The following is a 22,761-nucleotide window of genomic DNA, read 5'->3' on the forward strand; positions in this document are numbered from 1 at the left end:
GAGCAAAATCTTTCTCAAAATTCCAAACAGAATTTTGAGGCAGATTTTCTGCCTGCAAAAAACTCTGTGTGAATCCAGGCTAACAGCTACTTAATAGACAAAAAAATAAACAACTTAAAAAAAAAGTATAAAAAATAAAATACAAAAATAATAGATATAGTTCCGGTTTTAATCTTATGTATATTATGTGCATGCAATTTTCTCAACACTGTAAGAAATGCACAAATGTAACATAAAAGGAGTCTCTGAAGAACTGATACAAATTACAACTCCATGCATGGTTAGGGAAAATCCAAAGCAAAAATATCTCTAGTGAATAAGGAAATTGATTGCCCAGCGTAACACATGCCTGGATTAGACTGGACCCTCTTACAGTAATAGTTTTGTTTTTGAAAACCACAGTATAGAAACCATTCCCCATACACCTGATAGGAGCAGATAGATTTATATTCCTGTCACCTGAAGGCAAGGAAGAGAACAATACTCTCTTGGCAATTTAATAATTCATTCCTGTTCTATGTGTGCATACTAGCACACTTCTAAAAGCAAAAAAGTCACATACGTTTAATGTATATTTTACAATATATTGACATTTATTGTAATGTAAAAATAACTGTATGACAATATATTTTTAGTAAATAATTGTGAAAAGATTGAAAAGATATGTCCACCTTTACAACACCTTTAATTGCTCCAATGCATCTAAAATACAAAAATGATTCAACGTTGCAAATGGTCTTAATTAAAAAGCTCAGAATATTTTGTGTATACAGCTCTCATGCACATCTATGTATCTCCATGGTAACAGACCACAAACAAACCTTGTGTACTGATCCTGTATGTCTGATTCTGCAGTAATATTTCCTTACATGGAATTTGGCAGGTGACGAGAAGTAAGGGACAGATGGAAAGGAGTATGACCGTAGGATCTGACACACAGGGTTTTTTAGTCTTGAAGTGTAATTCTGGAGATATATAGAGCTACATAGGAACTGTAGACGCAAAACATTAGAGAATTGGCAAAAAAGGATTGTCAAAAGGTGACCAGTCCTTTTAAAGGGGTGCAGTCTAGTGCAGGGGTGTAGATATATGGGGTGCAGAGGTTGCAGTCGCATCCAAGCCCCTCTGCCACCAAGACACCAATATTATAAATGGTATGTGGTAAGTGGGGGGCACTGTTATAGGTTTTGTATTGGGGCCTAGGAGCTTCAAGTTAATGCCTCAAGATACTCAAATTCTCATGGCAATACAGGTTTTAGCTATGGCCTAGTTGAAGACAGTAGGTAATATCTGAAATTGCAAAATTCAGGTAAGTAAAACTTTGTGGGAATGTGGAGCTCCATGGGATGGACTAAAAGCTGAATATTCACTTTAATGTGGTTGTCCAGGATTATAAAAACATGGCTGTTTCCTTCGAAAAGCAGCGCCACACCTATCCATTGGTTGTGTATTGCACCTTAGCTCCATTGAAGTGAATAGAGCAGAGCTGCCATACCACACTCAGCCTGTGGACAGGTGTGGCGCAGTTTTTAGAAGAAAGCAGCCATGTTTTTTAAATCCTGGACAACCCCTTTAATGTCATAGAGTGTATGGGCTAAAACTACCATAGAATTACAGGAAAAAAGCAGTTGGTAGAGAACTGAGATAGTTCTAAGGGGAAAAAAATCTGAATTGCATGAATATTATTAGTAATATTAAGTCATCTGTAATGTTTTCTATGCTGATTGTTTCATTCTCCTATTTCCTGATGACAACAAATTACTTATCACTGACATATCCCCCATTTATATGGTTGAATACCTCTGCTGCAGCTTTATATGTCATTACACACACTAGTGATTTGCTTTTGTTTTTTTATTACTTAGTTAACAATAGCTATCATTATATTCATCCTGTAATTGTAGTTCGCACTATTCCCTGGCATGTGCCATTGTCGTACCTATCTGTCAGATGTCATGGTTCCTTTACAATGTGTGTTACATTCCTTTTTTTCATGTTCATTTATTGTGTTTGCCTCGCTCAGTAGTTTGCATATATTTTATCTCCACCTTAATATTTAATAGGAATATAACCGTAAGACGTTCTCAGCCTTATTTATCGCTCTTTTATATTGGTCTCAGCAATCCTTCTCCAGTTATGTTTATTCATTAGATTTGTGACACCTTAATATGGCACCCAACTGCTCTTAACACAAGCAATTATTGTGTACGATACATCAATATTTATCTAAATGTCTATATACTATAGAGACAAATCATGGAGCCGCTATGACAAGAAACACCCCTTTTTTTGCACATCTAAATAAGACCCGTTGCAAGGACAGTCCTGAAAATAACGGGACTGACTGTTGAGGGGTATGCTGATGGATGGAACCAATAAAAGTGGGCTTAGCTCTGTCTCATCTTAAAGGGTACCTAAACTTTCAGAAAACTTCTGACATGTCATAGTGACATGTCGGGGGTTTTTATCGGTGGGGGTCCGAGCACCGAGACCCCCACTGATCGCTAAAGCTAAGTGGCAGAAGTGCTCGGGTCAGCGCTGAGTCATTAGAGTCAATAAATGGGCTTCTGCAGCTTCGTTTTAGTGATCGGTGGGGGTCTCAGTGCTCAGACCCCCACCGATCACAACTTCTGACATGTCACTATGACATGTCAGAAGTTTTTTGAATGTTTAGTTACCCTTTAACCCCTTTCCTATGGGTTATATAAAGAAATGGCCAGATGGTTATCTCTACTACAAGAAATGGTATTAGGGTGAGAGAGAGCATAGGTTGGCCATATGCATTATAAAAATGTTGGTTAAATCAGGAATGGACAACAATCTGTTAGAGTGAACTCCATCATTCTTGAGTCCCTCTTCTCGATACCAGAATTTGTCCAGGATTCATTCTAATTCACAAAATTGACCGGTCGGGAGAGATTGTACATACAATGGTTTGATGTACAGAAATCTAAAATGGCTGTGAACGGAGCCTTTATTTATAGGTTCATGCTTTCACTTAACACACATTAACCAATCAGATGATGCCAAGTACACAATGTGTAGTCCACTTCTATATAAGGTAACAAGATTCTTCCTCCTTGAATCCCTTCAAGAACATCTGGTAGTCATTAGTTTGGAAAGCTTGGTGACGTCAACTTTATCCTATGTATTCAAATGATGGGAAATGTCTTGTTTTAAGAGAATCTTAAAACATATCTCATTGAATATTATGCAGATATTTTGATAACATTTATACACTTTATAGAATTACTCTAACAAATCTAATGTGTAGGGGGGAACCCAACTGTCCCTTGACGTCTGCCATTGGGGGAAGAAGGATCAGGTATGTTGGATTTCAACAGGCCCAATCCTTTGGTCCCCTGGGAGAATATTGCTGCCAAATGTAGGTGGCAGTTGAATGCCCAGAGAATTTTCTGTTTTAAAAAACGTTTATTATTTTAAAGGTAATGTTCATTTTTATACATATGCTAATTTGTCTGTAATAGCCAAATAGGAGGTTACATTTTATTTCACTCTGCGCGGTGTAAAGACGACTGTATGACGCTGTCCAGTCAGCCCAGCTGTGGTGAAGGACCTGCGGCCGGATGTGACAACACAGTGTGATCTCGTGATTGAAGCTGAGATCACCCTGGGCTGTGAAGAGGAGACCTGTATGACGCTGATTGGACAGCATCATACAGTTGTCTTTACACCGCCCAGAGTGAAAATAAAATGTAACCTCCTATTTGGCTATTAGGGCCAAATTAGCATATAAAAATGATCATAACTTTTAAAATAATAACGTTTTTTTTTTTTTAAATTGTCATGCCCATAGCCGCGGGCCATCAGGCTCACTCACCTGCTGACGCCCGAAGCCATGGGACTGTGAGCGCTGGTCCCCATCTCCTCCTCAGGAGACGGCAGCGCTCACTTTCGCTTCTCCTGGCCGGGTCCCGTAGGGCCAGCGCGCGCATCTGAAATTAAGTACAGAATTAGCCAATGAGCCCTGGGCTATAAGAGGGTTCCAGCCCCTTCCTCCCTTGCCTGAGCCTTGTTGTGGTTACCCTAGTCTGTCTAAGCAAATGGTCTCCTAAGTGTTTTCCAGTTCCCAGTGTTTCCCTTTCCTGCTACCTGTAACCTGTATCCCGTGCTATCCTGGTCTAGTACCGTGTTGGGCTAAAGTCGTGCTGTGCTGTATACCACGCCTGTCCTGCTACACCACGCCTGACACCTGCCTGCTGCCTAGTCCCAGCCGAGCCCGTCTTGCTACTGTCTGAGCTACTATAGGTACACTATACGAACTATTGACTGTGACCTGTGTCCTGTTGGCCAGCTGCCGTACCGTCAAGGCGGTACGGTTCAGTGGGTCCACGTACCCAACATGACACAAATCACACTGTAGTTGTCAGTATCAAAGCGCCTGTTAGATTAGTTAGGAGATAGGGAATTAATAAACTGCTTATAGATCCTGTTTAAGCCTCGTTTGCCATACTAACCCATCGTGTTGCGGGGCATCTATGGGCTGACAGAGGGGGCCCTCACCCTCTCTCTAGCTCATAAGATGCTGCGATCGCTATTGACTGTGGCAACTAACGGGGTTAAATGGCCGGTATCAGAGATTTATCTAATCCCAGACATTACAGCAAGAGACCAGCTGTCAATCACCATGATGTAACTGTACGTCATATAGCCTATATGTAAGGCAATCAATGACGTACATTTATATAATGGAGTGGTAAGGGTAAGGGGTTAAAATCAGAACAGTTTCCAAGCAATGACTATTTTCCTTCCCCAAATACATTATGGTCTCCACCTGCTGTATTACCCATACTTTGCTTACAAATAAATTGATGCCAACAGTTTTGCTACTCATGTAAAAAAAATATAAAACACAAAAATGTATCTTACAAAATGAAAAAGCTTTGGTTTATCAGCGCTATTACATGACCTGTTGTCTGCTTTGTTCTTTTATTTATTAACGACAGAAATGTAATCTGTAATTACACAGCAGAAATGCTACTTGTCTAGTCCTCAAGTGGTGATCAATGTAATTATATCTAATTATTGATCATTATATAAAAATATTATATTTCATGACCTCTAAATGACCTTGCTGGATTTTCATTATCTACCTGCATCCATACCCTGTGACACAGCAACAAAACAATGCTGACATGTAGCTTGAAAACATAAGATAACATTACAGAAATCGCAGACAGGTCTTGTATGTTCTTGCAAACTTTGCATTAAATTACTAGAAACAATATATGATTAGCTTAAGTGTGTGTGTGTGTGTGTGTGTGTGTGCATGTGTGCGTGTGCGCGTGTACGTGTGTGTGTGTGTGTGTGCGTGTGTGTGTGCGTGTGTGTGTGCGTGTGTGTGTGCGTGTGTGTGTGCGTGTGTAGACCTGTCTAACACCATGTCGCTTTTAGGTACAATATTCTGTACTGATTAATTTCTTACTATATCTTTATAGTGGTCACAGCTCTATTTTTATGATACGGAGCTCCAAATGGCCTGCATAGACATAAGGGGAGATTCAGTAAGACTGGCTTTTATATGCCCGTCTTAATAAACAATTCGTAAGAGTAGATGCAACACATTTATTAAGAGGAATGCCTCTTAATAAATGTGTCACATCCTTTAGCTGGCCATGCAACACAACTGTGGCGCAATGACCCCGGCTGTACACCATCCATTCCCCCCTTCCCATTGGACATAAAATAAAGAATAAGTATACTTGTAGCGTGTGAGCGGGAGCCCAGAGAATGGATGGGAAAGGAGTAGGACCAGTGGCGTAACCACCGCTGCAGCAGCCGTAGTGGCTGCTACGGGGGCCCGCAGCATGAGGGGGCCAATGTCGCCCGCCGGCACGGTCCCCCATGGCCGGAAGCTCTGCTAGCAGCCGCTATGGCTGCTACATCGCGACGCCACTGAAGGGGTTATTCCTACAAAAGACATGCATCCCCTATCCACAGGATAAGGAATACATGTGGGATGGCTGGGACGCCGAGCGATGAGGAGAACGGGGAACTGAGAGTCCCCCGAAGTTCTCCATGACAAACCTTGGACTTCTGGGGTCTGTTGGCAGCTCCATAGAAATTAATTTTGCACCAGTCGCGCTTGTGCGCATGCGTGACCAGCGCGCCTTTCATTTTTATTGAACTGCGCAGACCCCGGAAGTCCGAGGTTTCTCATGGAGAACTTCGGGGCACTTTCGGTCCCCAGTTCTCCTTATCGCTGCCAGCGATCACACATGTATCCCCTGTCCTGTGGATAGGGGATACATCTCTTTTGTAGGACAAACTATAGGCCGTTTTTTTTTTGTGGGGGGGGGGGGTGTTGGGGGCTGCATGGTGTTAACTACAGGGGGGGCTGCAAGGCGTTATCCACAGGGGGCTGTGTATGGCGCTAGCTACAGTGGGCTGTGTATGGCACTATCTACAGGGGGGCTGTATGGTGCTATTTATAGGGGGGGCTGTTTGGCGTTATCTACAGGGGGAGGGCTGTAAGGCGTTATCTACAGGGGGGCTGTATGACATTACCTATCGGGGGCTGTATGGCGTTATCTACAGGTGGAGGGCTGTATCGCGTTATTTACAGGGGTGCTGTAAGGCATTATCTACAGGGGCTGTGTATGGTGCTATCTACAGGGGGCTGTATGGTGATATCTATATGGGGCGCTGTGTGGTGGAATCTATAGGGAGGCACTATCTATGAGGGGGGGGGGTTGTGTGATACCCAGGGGAGGAGGGCCCCAGTCAAAAGTTTGCTATGGGTCCCAGTCTTTCCTAGTTACGCCCCTGAGTAGGACCACAAAATGGTGGCCGGCTGAGCTCTATGTGTGAATCACGGTGGCTAATAGGCCTTCCCACTCTCTCAGGGCCTGCTCAGAGCTAGGGACGAGGGGATTGCACAATTGGTGATGATGATAGTATTTTCCCCCAGGGCACTGGTCGGACTCCTGCCTGATGGCTGTTGGGATGTCCTTGGTGTTAGGTGCAATTAAAGACAGGAGGCTGTAGTGGCAGTTGAGCATGCTAGCTCGCAATTCACTTTACTTAGGTTTCCAAAATGACGGTTACAATCTTCCACATTAAATGGAGGCACAATTTCTTGTAATAAACTCAGTAGTTTCAGTACAATAACGCACCAGATGCAGGAGTGGAAGACCCTCGCTCTCTGCTTCTCTTCTCATACTATCCTTGGCAATTCTATGGCATAGCTGACCCCATAGTAAGTGGGACGATATAATATCTGTGCAATTCTCAGAATTATCTGTAATGACTCCTGGCCTGTTCTACTTCTGCCTGTAATGGGTAGTCTAGGTTTAACGTATGAATGATGAGACTCACCAACATATATGGTGGCGTTGTTCAATGTCCACATAATGGCTTCTTGTTACTCTCAGTTCTTATAATAATTCCTTCTTTCAAGGCTGCTCTCTTTCTGCCAACATCTCTATAGCCTGATGTTATAGGCAGAATGTCTCTGGATCCTAGATGGATGGACCCAGGAGCAACTCCACTTTGCTGTTAACTGAACTGAACACACACACACACACACACACACACACACACACACACACACACACACACACACACACACTGACTGGGCCAGGGCCCACTATATATAAACTAAGCTCCTCCCACCTTCTGGAAACTTCTAGGGAAAGCCACTCCTGCATAGGTTGCAAAACAGTGCAATGCAAATATACATTTACATTTTAAAATGACTGTACCTAAAAGTGTAAAATGTTATAAAATATTATAAAATATATTCAAAACGTATCTGCCAATAAGACTGACGTAAGACACAGTTGTGATGCAGCAAATTTGATAGGAAACAATATTTCCGTCTCTGGTCATCTATTCTCGATATGCAGTTCCCAGTTGCATGGTGCACAACTTTTTGGATTGGTAATTCCGTACCAAACTAGTAACTTCAGAACAGCATGGAAGCTGCAGGAATTGCTAGGCTAAGCCAGTGACCAAGTAACCGAGTCTCAGGTGTGAGATTCAAGAAATCTTCACCTCACAAAGTCTCCCTCAGCTCCTTCTGAGAGATCTTCACTAGACTTTTATCACTGGAGACAGGGAGGGGCCAACCAAACCGGGCTGTAGCTCCACCCCTTTCCATAAGCGTCTTAGAGATGCTCTATCATGAACCTGCTCTGTTTCCCACAACCAAAAGCTGCAAGTCATTTTCTTAAGGGTACATAAACAATAAAGTGCAACTGTATGAAAACATGTCAACATCATAAATACAAATGAAGTAGTATAACTCCAGTACACCACATACTCACCTCACCGCTCCTCTTCTCTTCTCCCCTCCGGGTACCTTCAGGTCCCCTCAGCATGCCGGGCGGCTTATATAAGGTCGTCAGGGCCTTATATGCGACGCAGCTCTCAACATCCTGAGGGATGCGTAACATACATTATGATACTGACCGGCGTCAGGACTTTGTATGAGCCGCACGGCATGCTGAGGGGTCCCCAATGGAAGTAGAAGAGCAAGAAGAGCAGTGAGGTGAGCGCCTTTTTTCAATTTTTTTAATTGTCCAATACAGGCCTCTAACTTGCTACGCCCCACAGAGAGAAATCTACATGGCATAGATTTTAGCTATAATTTACCCCAGTTTTCTGGAGTAAATGATAATAAATATGTCGGGCCGCAGTGGCCCTGCCTCCTTTTGAGAAGCCACATTCCCTTTCACAAAAGTGGCGAGGGTGGCATAAAAAAAGCCTAAAAAGGACTTTTGGGCACTTTTGTGACTTTTCTAGGCCAAAAAAACTGGCGTAAAGAGGATGATAAATTCGCCTTTTGGGTTGCATAATACACTTCTAACTGCCTGCCACCACCACTAGAGGGAGCTTACTGTATACTGTTTTATTATTAATGGGAGGGATTGCCAGCAAACACTTAATGGTTCATTAGCATACAGCGAGTGAGTCAAGGAAAGATAATGTTCCCGGTATACTTGGTTTATAATAGCAAACATGGGGATGTTTGAACTTGTTTCCCCAGCACCTATTTAGCGGTGTTAAGAGTTTATGGGGGTCAAATCTTCATACAGATTTCCTTTAAATTAATAGGCTTCTTTGCAATACATGAATATCCTGGATCCTCCAGAGCTAGAAATGCTCTATGTATCTGCTATTTTGAATGGGGGACCCCCTCTATTCAGTCAAAATTGCCTACTAGGCTATTTGAACATGGGTTAACTGATCTAGACAGCTTCTTCTACTACGGTAGCTTTTTAACGTCAGAGAACTCCAGCTTAAAGCAAATTTTGCATTGAAATACCATTTGAGGCCACATGCACATGTCTGTGCAGTATTTACGGTCAGTAAATACTGCACGGACAGGCTGCGGAGTGTCATCTGCATTTGTGGACCGTGCTCACAGTAATAAGGATAGGAGCACGGTCCGTAAACGCAAAAACTCGGACATGTCCTATTATTTGTGGCTCATTTCTAAGGCCCGGACACCCACCCGTAAATATACGGAAAGGTGTCTGTGGCCGATATAAAATGAATGTGTCAGTATTTTATCCGCAATTACGGATCCGTAATTAAGATAAAAACTACGGACGTGTGTATGGGGCTTGAGACTATGTTTTTTGTAGCTTACATTATTCAGTACTGTATATTTTTAGACATAGTTCTATTATCTTGGCCCAGTCGCACATGTATGTGTCTTGAATAGACTGCGGAAAGGCTTTAGATTAAAGTTCAATGTATTCAGTGACAGAGAACCAATACAAGAAATGGTCATTTGACTTGAAAAATTGTCACCTTATAATTGAGGTATCGATCGCTGCCAGCTTCTTTAAATTTAATGGTAAATGTTGACATCCTCTTGGGTTTGTTTTTCAGTGGTTATATGAAGTCAAGCCAAAGATTGTGGTTAAACTGAGTAGTTTATTGAATACAAAGGAAAGACTATGTTATTCTGAGGTTTATACAAAATCATGGACAATCATATCCTCTATTTCAACCTTGCTTTGGGAAAGGCTAATCTCACAGGATGGGATCCAATCCCATCCTTGGCCCTAAAAACACTTTACACAGAGCTGTAATATGGGCCCAATTTCTGGTCCCAAATGAAAAAGCTGTAATAGGTCCCCTGCGTACATTTTTGTGCCAAAATGTGAAACTTTTTTTCTGCCAAAATACTGGCATTTAGTGTTTAAAAAAAAGTTCCCACAATAATCTTAGAACGTGACGACACCATAGTGTCATGTAGAATTGTATAAATATGTGGTTATTATAAAATGATACCCCTTTAGGTGTTCTTGTGATCAAATCCCATTGTGTTTTTGTGAAACCCCCTATCTCTTCTTTCCATTTTGTTTTTTTCTTATCAGTTACCCCTATGGAATACGTTTTGAAGAGACCATCATAAATCCATGAAAAAGCCCTATTTTTACTAGTGCAATCTCTCTAATAAATCAATTTGTAATACGATAAAGACCACATTTAAATATGAAAATGTGAATTTTCTAGCCAGCCCATACTGGATAACATATAGTTTTGTTTCACGTCATGAAATGTCTAAATAAGTATTCTTCCTTTCTTATTTTATATTTCTTCATTTTCCAAGATTCTTAAACCTATCTAATTCCCTAAAGTGTTTATTACCCCAGAGTGGTCTGCATCATATAGTAGTACCCTTAACCACCCAAATCTTTTTTGATCCACTCACATCATTTCTTATTAGATTTGTCGATTGTGAAATACTCTAGTTTTCTACTGGATTCCAGCAGCTCAAATATATCATGTAATCTACACTTTCCTTCTCCAATATATTTCCAGTTCGGACTTCTTTGACCATTAAAAATTTGGTATAAAAAAACAAAACCTCCCTCTGCTCTCCCATATAAATGAGATATTGAAATTCTTGGTGGTTCGCCTCTCCCCCGCAATTCATTCAGCACATGTTCCACCTTCTTAAAAGTTTAAATTGGAGAATTCTTGAAAACATATAGCATTTGTGGTCAGAGCCTTACCTAGACTTTCCATGGGGAAAAGGTTCAGTTGGCAGCACATTGCCTTGCCCAGTATATTTAGATACAAGGATAAGTGTCTTGTTGGCACCCAATGGCACATGCTCTGGGTTACCCCCAGCTTACGCCCTTGTTTGTGGTAGAACAATCATCTTGACTAATGCTATTCTATCTGCCCTAGAGAGGCACATCTTGTTCCAATTCTTAATTATTGCCCTTATTTTCTTTAGAAGTGGATAAATATTTAAATCTATACAGTCCTTTTTGGAGGAAAATACATTGATTCCCAAATATTTAAAATATTCCTGATGTTAGGGATCTGCCAGGTACTTCATCTAGGTATACTCCTGGGATTAATCAATCCACACCTGAGGCCAGACCTGTTCGACTGACACCATCTCCCACCAACCAGGGTGGCAGGCTCAGGAGTGGGAGAGCCTATCGCGGCCTGGTCTGTCGGAGTTAGCTCCGCCCCCTGTCCTTTATTACCTGCCCTGTTCTCTCCCTCAGTGCTTGTAATTCTTTTGGATTCCTGGCCCCACTGCTGCTTGCTCCAGCCTGCTTCTGCCGTGCTTCTGCCTTGCTGCAATTCTGCTTGACCTGCTTTGCTTTGCCCCTGGCTTGCTTCTGTCTCCTTACCCGCTTGGGTGTACTCACTTCGTCCTGGTCCTGACTGTCCGTTCGCCGCTCCGTTTCCTCGTGGCGTTCCGTGGCTACTGCCCCTTCCCTTGCATGTTCCCTGTTTGTTTTCCTGTGCACTTAGACAGCGTAGGGACCGCCGCCCAGTTGTACCTCGTCGCCTAGGGCGGGTCGTTGCAAGTAGGCAGGGACAGGGCGGTGGGTAGATTAGGGCTCACTTTCCCTTCACCTCCTTCCTGCCATTACATATGTCTGGGCCCAGGTTCAGAAGAACCTAGAGGCGTCCCAGAGCGCACAAAAGATTCAGGCGGATAGTAGACGTTCTGCTAACCCCCGGTTTGTCGTCGGGGATTTGGTCTGGTTGTCGTCCAGGAACTTGCGCCTTAAGGTCCCGTCCAGGAAGTTTGCTCCCCGATTTATTGGACCTTATAAGATCATTGAAGTCCTCAACCCTGTATCCTTCCGTCTGGAGCTCCCCCCATCATTTCGCATACATGACGTCTTCCATGCCTCCCTCCTTAAACGCTGCTCCCCGTCCTGGTCCCCCTCGAGGATACCTCCTGTTCCCGTTCTCACCCCTGAGGGGGTGGAATTCGAGGTGGCCAAGATTATGGACAGTAGGATGGTCCAGGGCTCCCTCCAGTACCTGGTCCATTGGAGAGGATACGGGCCGGAGGAGAGGACTTGGGTACCTGCCCGTGATGTTCACGCTGGGGTATTGATCAGGAGGTTCCACCTTCTCTTCCCCACTAAACCGGGTCCCCTTAGTAAGGGTCCGGTGGCCCCTCATAAAAGGGGGAGTACTGTTAGGGATCTGCCAGGTACTTCATCTAGGTATACTCCTGGGATTAATCAATCCACACCTGAGGCCAGACCTGTTCGACTGACACCATCTCCCACCAACCAGGGTGGCAGGCTCAGGAGTGGGAGAGCCTATCGCGGCCTGGTTTGTCGGAGTTAGCTCCGCCCCCTGTCCTTTATTACCTGCCCTGTTCTCTCCCTCAGTGCTTGTAATTCTTTTGGATTCCTGGCCCCACTGCTGCTTGCTCCAGCCTGCTTCTGCCGTGCTTCTGCCTTGCTGCAGTTCTGCTTGACCTGCTTTGCTTTGCCCCTGGCTTGCTTCTGTCTCCTTACCCGCTTGGGTGTACTCACTTCGTCCTGGTCCTGACTGTCCGTTCGCCGCTCCTTTTCCTCGTGGCGTTCCGTGGCTACTGCCCCTTCCCTTGCATGTTCCCTGTTTGTTTTCCTGTGCACTTAGACAGCGTAGGGACCGCCGCCCAGTTGTACCTCGTCGCCTAGGGCGGGTCGTTGCAAGTAGGCAGGGACAGGGCGGTGGGTAGATTAGGGCTCACTTTCCCTTCACCTCCTTCCTGCCATTACACCTGACACCAAAACTTGAAGTTTTCATTTCTGAACAATTTTTTTCCCTTAACCGGTAAAACTACGGATTTCAACCAATTAGTTCTGACCACTTGCTTCAAATCTTTACAAGTTATCAAAATATCATTGGCGAATGGGAACATTTTGTCCCCTTTCTCCCAGCAGCCAGCATTCTCCATTTCCTGATCTGGTGTATCCAAAAGGCTAACCTTCACAACCAGGGCGAATAGGACAATGCCGCTTTGTCCCACGCTGAGGATATATAGAGAGTCTGACAGTTTCTCATTTTTACCGATTTTTACACTGTGACTCTTATGTTGCAGTTTATCCAATTTATAAATCACCATCCAAATTTATACCTTTCCAGCACTTCCCACATAAAATCCAATTCTACACAGTCTAATGCTTTGGATGCATCTAGCGATATAATCGCTTGATCTCTCTCACTCCTTGCAAATTACTCTATAGACGTCTTATATTATCTCGTGATGACCATCCAGGAATAAAGCCACATTGATCCAGTAGGGTCAAATCAGATAAAATATTTTTCAGACTTTCGGACAATATTTAACACTTTTGCCAATAAAATTTAATAACATTGTGATTCTGGATCTAAAGGCTATGTTCACACGGAGTATTTTGGGGGAGGAATATCTGCCTCAAAGCTCCAAACGGAATTTTGAGGCAGATATTCCTCCCCCAAAATACTCCGTGTGAATAGCAATGATCGCGCCGTTTTTCGCCCGCGGCCATTGAGCGCCGCGGGCAGAAAACACGCTTTCTCCTGCCTCCCATTGAAGTCAATGGGAGGTCGGAGGCGGAAGCGCCCGAAGATAGGGCATGTCGCTTCTTTTTCCCGCGAGGCAGTTTTACTGCTCGCGGGAAAAAGACGCCGACGCCTCCCATTGAAATCAATGGGAGGCGTTCTCGGGCCGTTTCTGCCGAGTTTTGCGACGCGGTTTCCGCGTCAAAAAACTCGGCAAAAGACCCCGTGTGAACATAGCCAAAGGGTTCTTATCTTCCTTTAAAATAAGAATGATTGTGGCTTCTGACACAATATTTGTCAATGAATGGTTAATAAGATAATCAATAAATACCTCTCTACCAATTCTTTTAAGGGAACCTCAGCATATTGTTTATAGACCTCTTCTCCCAGTCCATCTCTCCCTGGAGCTTTATTGTTTGCTAAGGATTTGAGAACTTTTCTAACTCAATTATAGTCATCGGAGCCTCTGGCATTGTACGTTGCTGAATTGTTATCACCTAGAGTTGCCGATCATCCAAGAACCTCCGCACTTGTTTCCTACCGCCACTAAAATCTAACTTAATTAGTTCCCTATAATAGCTAAAAAAAACTTTTTTAATTTCTTATTTATATTCACCATCATATCTTTATTTCTTATCGAAGCTATAACCTTTATATTAAGTTGTTGGTTTACTAACTTGGCAAGCAAGGAGCCAGGTCTTCCCCGTTCAAAGTATCTCTTCTGCCCTGTCTTATTGCTTTTTACAACAGCTTTTTATTTTTTTGCCTAGTTTTTTGGCTTAGTGTGTCTGAGATTTTATAGGTATATCCCATTTCGATCGCTTTATTACTATATTCTACCACCTCTTTTCCTATTTCAGTTTAGCAAATTGCTTCCTCAACACACACCTTAAGAAAACCTTGGCTGTATCCCATGCTGTTTGCTTAGATGCGGTACCATTTTTAAAATAAAAAAGCTCTCTGAGACAATGATAGAAGAGATAGATTTATTTTTAACACACTGTTTCTGTCTGCTTGAATTTCGATTAGTTCCAGCACAAGCATCCCATGATCCGATGAAGATTTAGGACCAAATTTCACCTTTCGAATCAAAGCCATTCCTTCCTTATTATCCAATGCCAAGTCAATCCTAGAAAATATATTAAGTGTCTTGGTATAACAGGTGACGAGCGCTTGTCCCCATACATAGCTCCTTGAGAAAAGAGCAAACAAACAACGATCAACGAGCTGTCTCGTTGATCGGCGCTCGTTTACACGGCCCACGTTGGGCCGTGTAAAAGTGCCTTTACCTCCAAAAATCAAGCCAATCTAGTTCCTTGGAGATTTTTTTAACAATATATTGTTTTGGCCAGTCAACATCTATCTTATCTAAACTAATTCTATCTATTTTTTCATGAAATACACTATTAAAGAGGAAGCTCAGTTTTATTAAGCATTAATTTGTTCACAGTAATTAAATTTTTACTCCAAAAGGGTGAGGGAGATAGACAAATAATAGGACACACTCCTGGCCATCGAATCTGCAATGAAGAAACACAAAACAACCATCTTAGTCTATTTACTCCGCTATAATTTAAAAGTTAATTTTGTGATGGATGAAAACTATTACCGCATGGGAGTAAGAGGTATATGCTAAATAAAATTCTGTACTACCCCAATTTTTTTTCTACCACAACTAACTGTTTGTAGGAGGCCGGCCTAGATTACGTCAGAGGGCCGGCCTCCTGGGATGATGCTTCATCCCATGTGACCGCCGGTGCAGCCAATCACAGGCTGCAGCGGTCTCCTGGGATGAGACATCATCCCAGGAGGCCGGCCGGCTTTAGTGCTGCAGCTTTTCGCACCGGACATTCCAGGCGGAAAACGGCACCACAGTTTGGTGCGTGTTTTCGCCTGCCATTCCCTGCGGCAGACAGGGCGGATGCGCTGTGTGCTATTATGCAGTGTATCCGCCAAGTGTGAACTCAGCCTATGTGTTTCAGAGTTGTGTCTTGTAACAATCACAGTACCTGTGTGTCCATCACATGACCATGGACAGATTTTTATCCACTGAAAGTAAACAATAAATGTTACCATTGAATAGCAGCAAGCAGAGATCTTAAAAACCATGAGTAATTAATACAGCTACTATGTGATATAACAACAGTAATTAAAGAAGGAGCGCAGCGCTAATTTAGCCCTCTGTCCCCTTAAGTTTTTTCCTGCATGGCGGCATCTCGGCTACCTGCTGTGTCCTAAACTGCAGCACTGCTACATTCAAGTGAATGGGGTCGTGCTGCAGTTCCTTGCACCGCCGGGTAGCTGGGGTGCTGTTATGCAGGAAAAAACAGTAAAGTGTTAAATCAGCACTGCGGCCCCTTCATTCTCAGGTCGGGGACCCAGACGTTGGATCCGTACCGATCATAAAGTAATGGCATAGGCTATCGATCGAGTGGGGAGGTATGCTTTAGTTGTAAAAAAAACATGCAATGTATAAACATACCCTTACCCCCACAAACACCACAAAAATGGGCCTATAATCCCCCTCTTATAGTACACAGGGCTAATACAACCCCCCACATACAACTCCCAATTTACACAAAGCCTAAATAGTCCCCAGCACATAGTATCCTCTCATCCCTTCCCCACCAACATCACACAGATTCCTAACCCCCCCCCCCATAAACACAGAGTATCTGATACAATGTCACCCCAACCTTCCACCACAACACATGACCCTGCATCAGACACTTACTAGCCCACAGAAATGCAGGAGATTGTTATAGTCTCCAGGTTTCAGATAAGGCAGGGTCCTGCATCCTCCTCCTGCTGGTGTTTTTTCATTCATTGACAGGAAGCAGTGGATGTTATCAGGAAGACTTCCCCTCCACATATGCTTGTGCAGCCAGAGAGCCCTCCCCCTCCATGTCCTGCACTGGTCAGTGTGCAGTCAGAGATTCCCTTTTGCTGATTGGTGGAGCACTTGTCAGCTGACAGGCTTTCTACCAATCAGAGCTTCTACTCAGTAAAAAGGAAGCTCTTATCTGCCGTCTGTAGCATCTTATCAGAGCATGAAACAATGTCAGAGCGGCCTCCGAGCAGCTACATGAGATATCTTATCCCTGTCTCTCCATTATATAGTGCAGAGAGTGCACTGTGCTGCTGGGGAGGAAGAGGAAAGCAGCCCATTGGGACACCAGCCCATCTGGCATTTGCCAGATAGGCAGTCCGACCCTGCCTGGCACATAGCAGCTTTATCAGAATAGGTCGAGGATAGGTACCCAGTGGTAGCAAACTCTGCGGAACCATGTGGGCTTTCTCAAGGTCAAAAAAATGCAAAAAGATCTCTCTAAAGTTCTTCAAAAACCATTCCTGAATAAAGACACTATAGTCTCCCTCTTCCACACCCTCAGGAACGCTCTGCACCTCGCCTCCACCTATCTTTCAGAACAGCTTACTGGTTAACTTTTTTTATTGATAGAAATAAAGAACTGCACGTCAGATGTTAATTGGTCACTGTATCTTCTAATTTAATGATTCTTCCTTCTGTTTTAACAAATCGTCCCTTTAGTTAACTCAGACCTTTCACCTCCGAAATCCACTGCTAATTCCCCCACAGAAGCATTGCATTTCCTAATGGCAGATAGGATCCCTACCAGCACAGAGTTGTCTATTTTTTCTACATAAACGCCACTTTCCTCATGTACATTTCTATATACTGTTTTGTAGGTATCCCCCATAGGTTGCAAACCCCCTTCCACCATTTAAATTTTATTTACGGTCTTGCTCCTTACTGCCAGATTTGTATTTGTGCTTTGGGAGTGTTTAAAAATGCATCAATTTTAGACCTTACTTTCGGTGAGGCTAGTCCTCCAGACCTCATTTTGTCCTCCTTATTATTATGTTGTGTAATATTTACGTTGTGTCTGCTCCATTGAAGTGAATGGGTCTAAACTGAAGTTCCGCATACAACCTGTGAACAAGTGTGGCACTGATTTTGGAAGAAAGCAGCCATGTTTTTCGAATCCTAGACAACACCTTTAGAGCTCTTTTTGTGACCAGGTACACCTTTGCTTATATGTATAAGGACACACAAGTGATACATGTAGCCTTTGGCCACAGATGAAATGGCACTACCATCTATTTAGGGCATAAGGTGTACAGGTATAGATTAAAATGTACATATTATTTTATATTCATACATTCAGCTGTCGCCTTTACTACCCTTTGTAGTCAAAAGGCTTGAAAATATTTGACTTTAAATCAAAGACGTTCATGTTCAAAGAATATTGAGTTTGAAAAAGCCTCTGAGTCTTCTAGTAGAATCATTCCTGCGGTGCTTTGAGAGGGGCAATATAACTGCCTTACAATGAACCTTCGCGTCCTTCCATTGGGGATATACAAATAAAACTAATTCAATCTAGAATATATTGCCGGAGCACTTCAGCCCGCAGACTTCCTGCTTTATAATATGACAATTTAACAGCTAAATAAATTGCATTTTCCATAATAAGCCCACACAGGAGTTCTCTGCTCCAGCATCATCCTTATAATTTGTGAGCTCGGTAATTTAAATTGGAAATTCTTCGTAGGGTTCTGCATATTGTATGGAATCAAGACTTCAGAAAAAATATAATTTTCTATTGGTTTTATGTAATATAAGAACAAATTTAACGTCAAGTGCATTCGGTTTAATAAATCTTTTTGCCCCTTTCAGCAGTTGAGAACTGTATACTGCATATGGATGTTTGTTTTACTTGGGAGTTAGCACTTCTGTTTTTCTGCGCTGGGGTCCTGGGATCGAATCTGACCAAGGACAACATTAGCTAGGAGTTTGTACACAATAGAGTCACATTATTATGACCACCTCCTACTTTCAACGTCGACAGCGCGTAGCCCATGAAGGAAGTGATGTGTGGTGGACTGGCTTGGTGGGTATATAAGGTGTGTGATAGGCTGTCTGAACCCATATCACTTGTTGTTGCCATGCGTAAAAGGGGCGATTTATCAGAGTTGCAAAAGGGATGATTATTGGCTTTTGGGCCAAAGGTGGCATTAGCTCTCAAACAGCGCAGTTTGTGAACTGTTCACGTGCGACTGTGGTGAAATGGTATCGCGAGTGGACAAATGGCACCATTGGGAATAACCGATGTAGAAACTGCGGAGCACCATGTGCCATTGATGTGAGAGGTGAACGTCGGTTACAAAGGTGCGCAAGGGCTGAACGACGCTACAGTGGAGCAGCTCACCATGAAAATCAACCAGAGGACTACCAGACATGTGTCTAAAACAACAGTTCAGCTAACCCAACTGCGTATGGGGCTCCGAAGCAGACGGATGGTCACTGCGCCTATGTTAACAAAGGTGCTCCCCCTAGTGAAATGTCAGAAGTCTTGATTGATGGCGGTCCGAGCACTGGGACCCCCACTAGTCGCTAAAACGAAGAGGCAGTATTGCTCGTGTGAGCGCTCAGCCGCTTAGTTTCTGGTCGGCTTTTTCCGGAAATCAATGTAGTGTGTAGGGGCTTAATGAGCCCGTACTCCGCTACATTGGCTTTCCGGAAAAAAGCCAAACAGAAACAATGCGGCTGAGCGCTCACACGAGCACGTCTGCCACTTCATTTAGCGATTGGTGGGGGTCTCAGTGCTCGGACCCCCACCAATCAAAACATTTGACATGTCACTATGAAATGTCAGAAATTTGTTAAACATTTAGTTACCCTTTGAAAGATAACAGGTAGGCTGCCTACAACCACCACTAGAGGACACTTAGGAGCTTACTGCATACTATTATACATTGAACTTAATAATAACACAGTATACAGCAAGGTCCAAAGCTCCCTCTAGTGGAGGGTGCAGGCACACCGCATGTCATCTTTTAACAGCTTCAGGACGCAGCCTGTTTTGGCCTTGTGGCACAGACAATTTATTTCAAATCTGACAAGGGTTAATTTATGTGGTAATAACTTGGAAATGCTTTTACCTATCCAAGCGCTTCTGAGACTGTTTTCTCATGACATATTCTACTTTATGTTAGTGAAAAATTTTGGTCGATAAATTCAATATTTATTTGTGAAAAACACAAAGATTTAGAGAAAATGTGCAAAAATTTGCATTTTTCTAAATTTAAATGTATCTGCTTGTAAAACAGATAGTAATACCACACAAAATAGTTACTAGTTACCATTTCCCATATGTCTACCTTATGTTTGCAAAAATATTTCCCTTTATTTGTCTAGAACGTTACGAGGCTTAGAACTTTAGCAGCAATTTCTTACATTTTCAAGAAAATTTCAAAAGGCTGTTTTTTCAGGAACCAATTCAGTTCTGAAGTATATATTAGAAAGTCCCCATAAATCACCATTTTGAAAACTGCACCCCTCATATTATTCAAAACAGCATTCAGAAAGTTTCTTAACACTTTAGGCATTTCACATGAATTAAAGCAAATGGAGGTGAAATGTACAAATTTTTTTTTTTTTTTTTTTTGGCCAAAATTCGATTGTAATACATTTTTTTCTGTACCACAGAAGATTTTACCAGAGAAACGAATTATCCAACATGTGACCCTAGTGTCCTAATGGACTGAAGCATCGGCCTCAGAAGCAAAGGTGCACCTAGTGGATTTTGGGACCTCCATTTTTTTAAAATACATTTTAGGCACCATGTCAGGTTTGAAGAGGTCTTGTGGTGCCAAAACAGTAGAGACTACCCAAAAGTTACCCCATTTTGCAAACTACACCCTCAAGGAATTTATCTAGGGGTATAGTTAGCATTTTGAACTCACAGGTTTTTTGCTAAATTTATTGGAATTAGTCTGTAAAAATGAAAATCTTTTTTTCTGACAAAACGTATAAATCTTTACATTTTACAAGGAATAAAGGAGTAAAACCATCCCATCATTTGTAAAGCAATTTGTCCCGATTACGGCAATACCCCATATGTGGTAATAAATTGCTGTTTGGAACCACGGCAGGGCTCAGAATGGAAGGAGCACCATTTGGATTTTGGAGCGCAGATTTTGCTGGAATGGTTTTAAGTGCCATGTCGCGTTTGAAACGACCTGGAGGGACCAAAAGAATGGAAACCTCTCAAAAGTGACCCCATTTTGGAAACTATACCCCTCAAGGAATTTTTCTAGGGGTATAGTTATCATTTTGACCCCACAGGTTTTTTGCAGAATGTAGTGGAATTAGGCAGTGAAAATGAAAATCACGTAGACATTTTAAATTTTTACAAGGAATAAAGAAAAAACGAACCCCAACATTTGTAAAGCAATTTCTCCCAATTACGGCAATACCTCATATGTGGTAATAAACTTCTGTTTGGACACTCGGCACGGCTTAGAAGAGAAAGAGCGCCATTTGGCTTTTGGAGCTCAAATTTTGGATTGGTTTTCGGTGCCATGTCACATTTGCAAAGCTCCTGAGGAACCAAAACAGTGGAAAACCCCCAAACTACACCCCTCAAGGAATTTATCTATGGGTATAATGAGCATTTAGACCCCACAGGTCTTTTGCAGAATTTATTATAATTAGGCTGTGAAAATGAACATCAACATTGTTTCCACTAAAATGTTGAAATTTTAATTTTCACAAGGGATAAAGGAGAAAACGCATCCCAACATTTGTAAAGCAATCCCTCCTGGGTACGGCAATACCCCACATGTGGTCATAAATGGTCATAAATCTTTTATTTTCATTAGAAATTACTTAACCCTTTCAGGACTGATCCATTTTTTGCATTTTCATGTTCATTTTTCACTCCCCGCCTTCCAAGAGCCATAACTTTTTTATTTTTCCATCAATAGAGGGTTTATTTTTTGTGGGAGGAGTTGTAGTTTCTATTGACCCCATTTAAAATACCATATAAAGTACTGGGAAACTGAAAAAATAATCTTTGCGGGCTGAAATTGGAAAAAACTGTGACTCCTCCATTGTTTTTTTGGGTTTCATTTTTACGGCTTTCACCGTGCGGTAAAAATGACAACTTTATTATGCGTCTCAATTAGATTACGGTGATACCAATTATTTTTTCATAGATTGAGCAATGTGAGGGCTTATTTTTTGTGGGACGAGCTGTAGTTTTTATTGGTATACTTTTCTGGTACATACAATTTTTTTTAAAGCTATGGTGAACAAAAAACAGAGATTTAGAATTTAAAATTCTTTATTTTTTACGGCGTTCACCGTGCGAGTTAAATAATGGCATATTGTAATAGTTCGGACTTTTAAGGATTCAGCAATACCAATTTTGTTTATTTTTTACATTACTTTACAAGAAAAATGTTTTCACTGCTAATAACTTAACTTTTTTTTTTTACACATTTTCTTAGTCTTCCTAGGGGACTTGAACCAGCGATTGTTAGATTGCTGGTACAGTACACTGCAATACTAATGTATTGTAGTATATTGTTGTTTTTATAAGCTTCTGTAACAGCGTGATCGCCGTTCCTGTCCGTTAGTCCTGTGTGTCAGCTCTAATACACAGCTGACACCGACAGCGTATGGAGTGGATGAGCCCGCTCCAAACATCACCCTCCCCCCGCACCGCGACGTGCTATTACGTCATGTGCGCGAAGGGGTTAATGCGCAGCGGATGGTGCAAAGTGAAAATTGCAATTTTCCACTGATAAGATTTTGTGCCCAGTTTTTGCCAGTGAAGTCAAATACCCCATAAAATGTTAAGCGGGTTCTTCTGGGTATGGTGATGCATACTGCTGTTTGGGCACGCTGTAGGGCTCAGAAGCGAGGGAGCGCCATTTGGCTTTTGGAGCGCAGATTTTGCTTGGTAGTAGTTCTGTTTGGGGTTTTACTGGCATTTCAGTTTATAATGTGGGGGTATATGTAATCTGTGCGGAGTACATCAGGGTATAATAAGATGGTATAATAATGCGGTAAATAAATAATAATCCACAAATCTGAGGCCAGTGTCGCACTGATAAATGGTGCCTAATCTTATCCAGTTTTGAAACACTCTGCACATTTTGCATCGCCATATTCTGAGA

General features: G+C 42.4%; 1 long non-coding RNA gene across 2 annotated transcripts; it reads right to left on the reverse strand.

Annotated features, from left to right (window-relative positions):
* Positions 1 to 2,694: 2,694 nt before the first annotated feature.
* Positions 2,695 to 16,635, reverse strand: LOC142657089 (uncharacterized). 2 transcript variants are annotated; one of them, XR_012849806.1, is made up of 4 exons: positions 16,511 to 16,635; positions 14,778 to 14,905; positions 3,842 to 3,956; positions 2,695 to 3,144 (listed from the first exon to the last, which is right to left on the reverse strand). It is a non-coding gene; the product is annotated as an uncharacterized LOC142657089 (long non-coding RNA). The 2 variants fall into 2 exon arrangements; XR_012849805.1 differs by lacking the exons at positions 14,778 to 14,905; positions 16,511 to 16,635 and adding an exon at positions 7,339 to 7,527.
* Positions 16,636 to 22,761: the final 6,126 nt, after the last annotated feature.

Source organism: Rhinoderma darwinii, chromosome 7 (genome assembly GCF_050947455.1).
Source record: "Rhinoderma darwinii isolate aRhiDar2 chromosome 7, aRhiDar2.hap1, whole genome shotgun sequence".
NCBI lineage: Eukaryota > Metazoa > Chordata > Amphibia > Anura > Rhinodermatidae > Rhinoderma > Rhinoderma darwinii.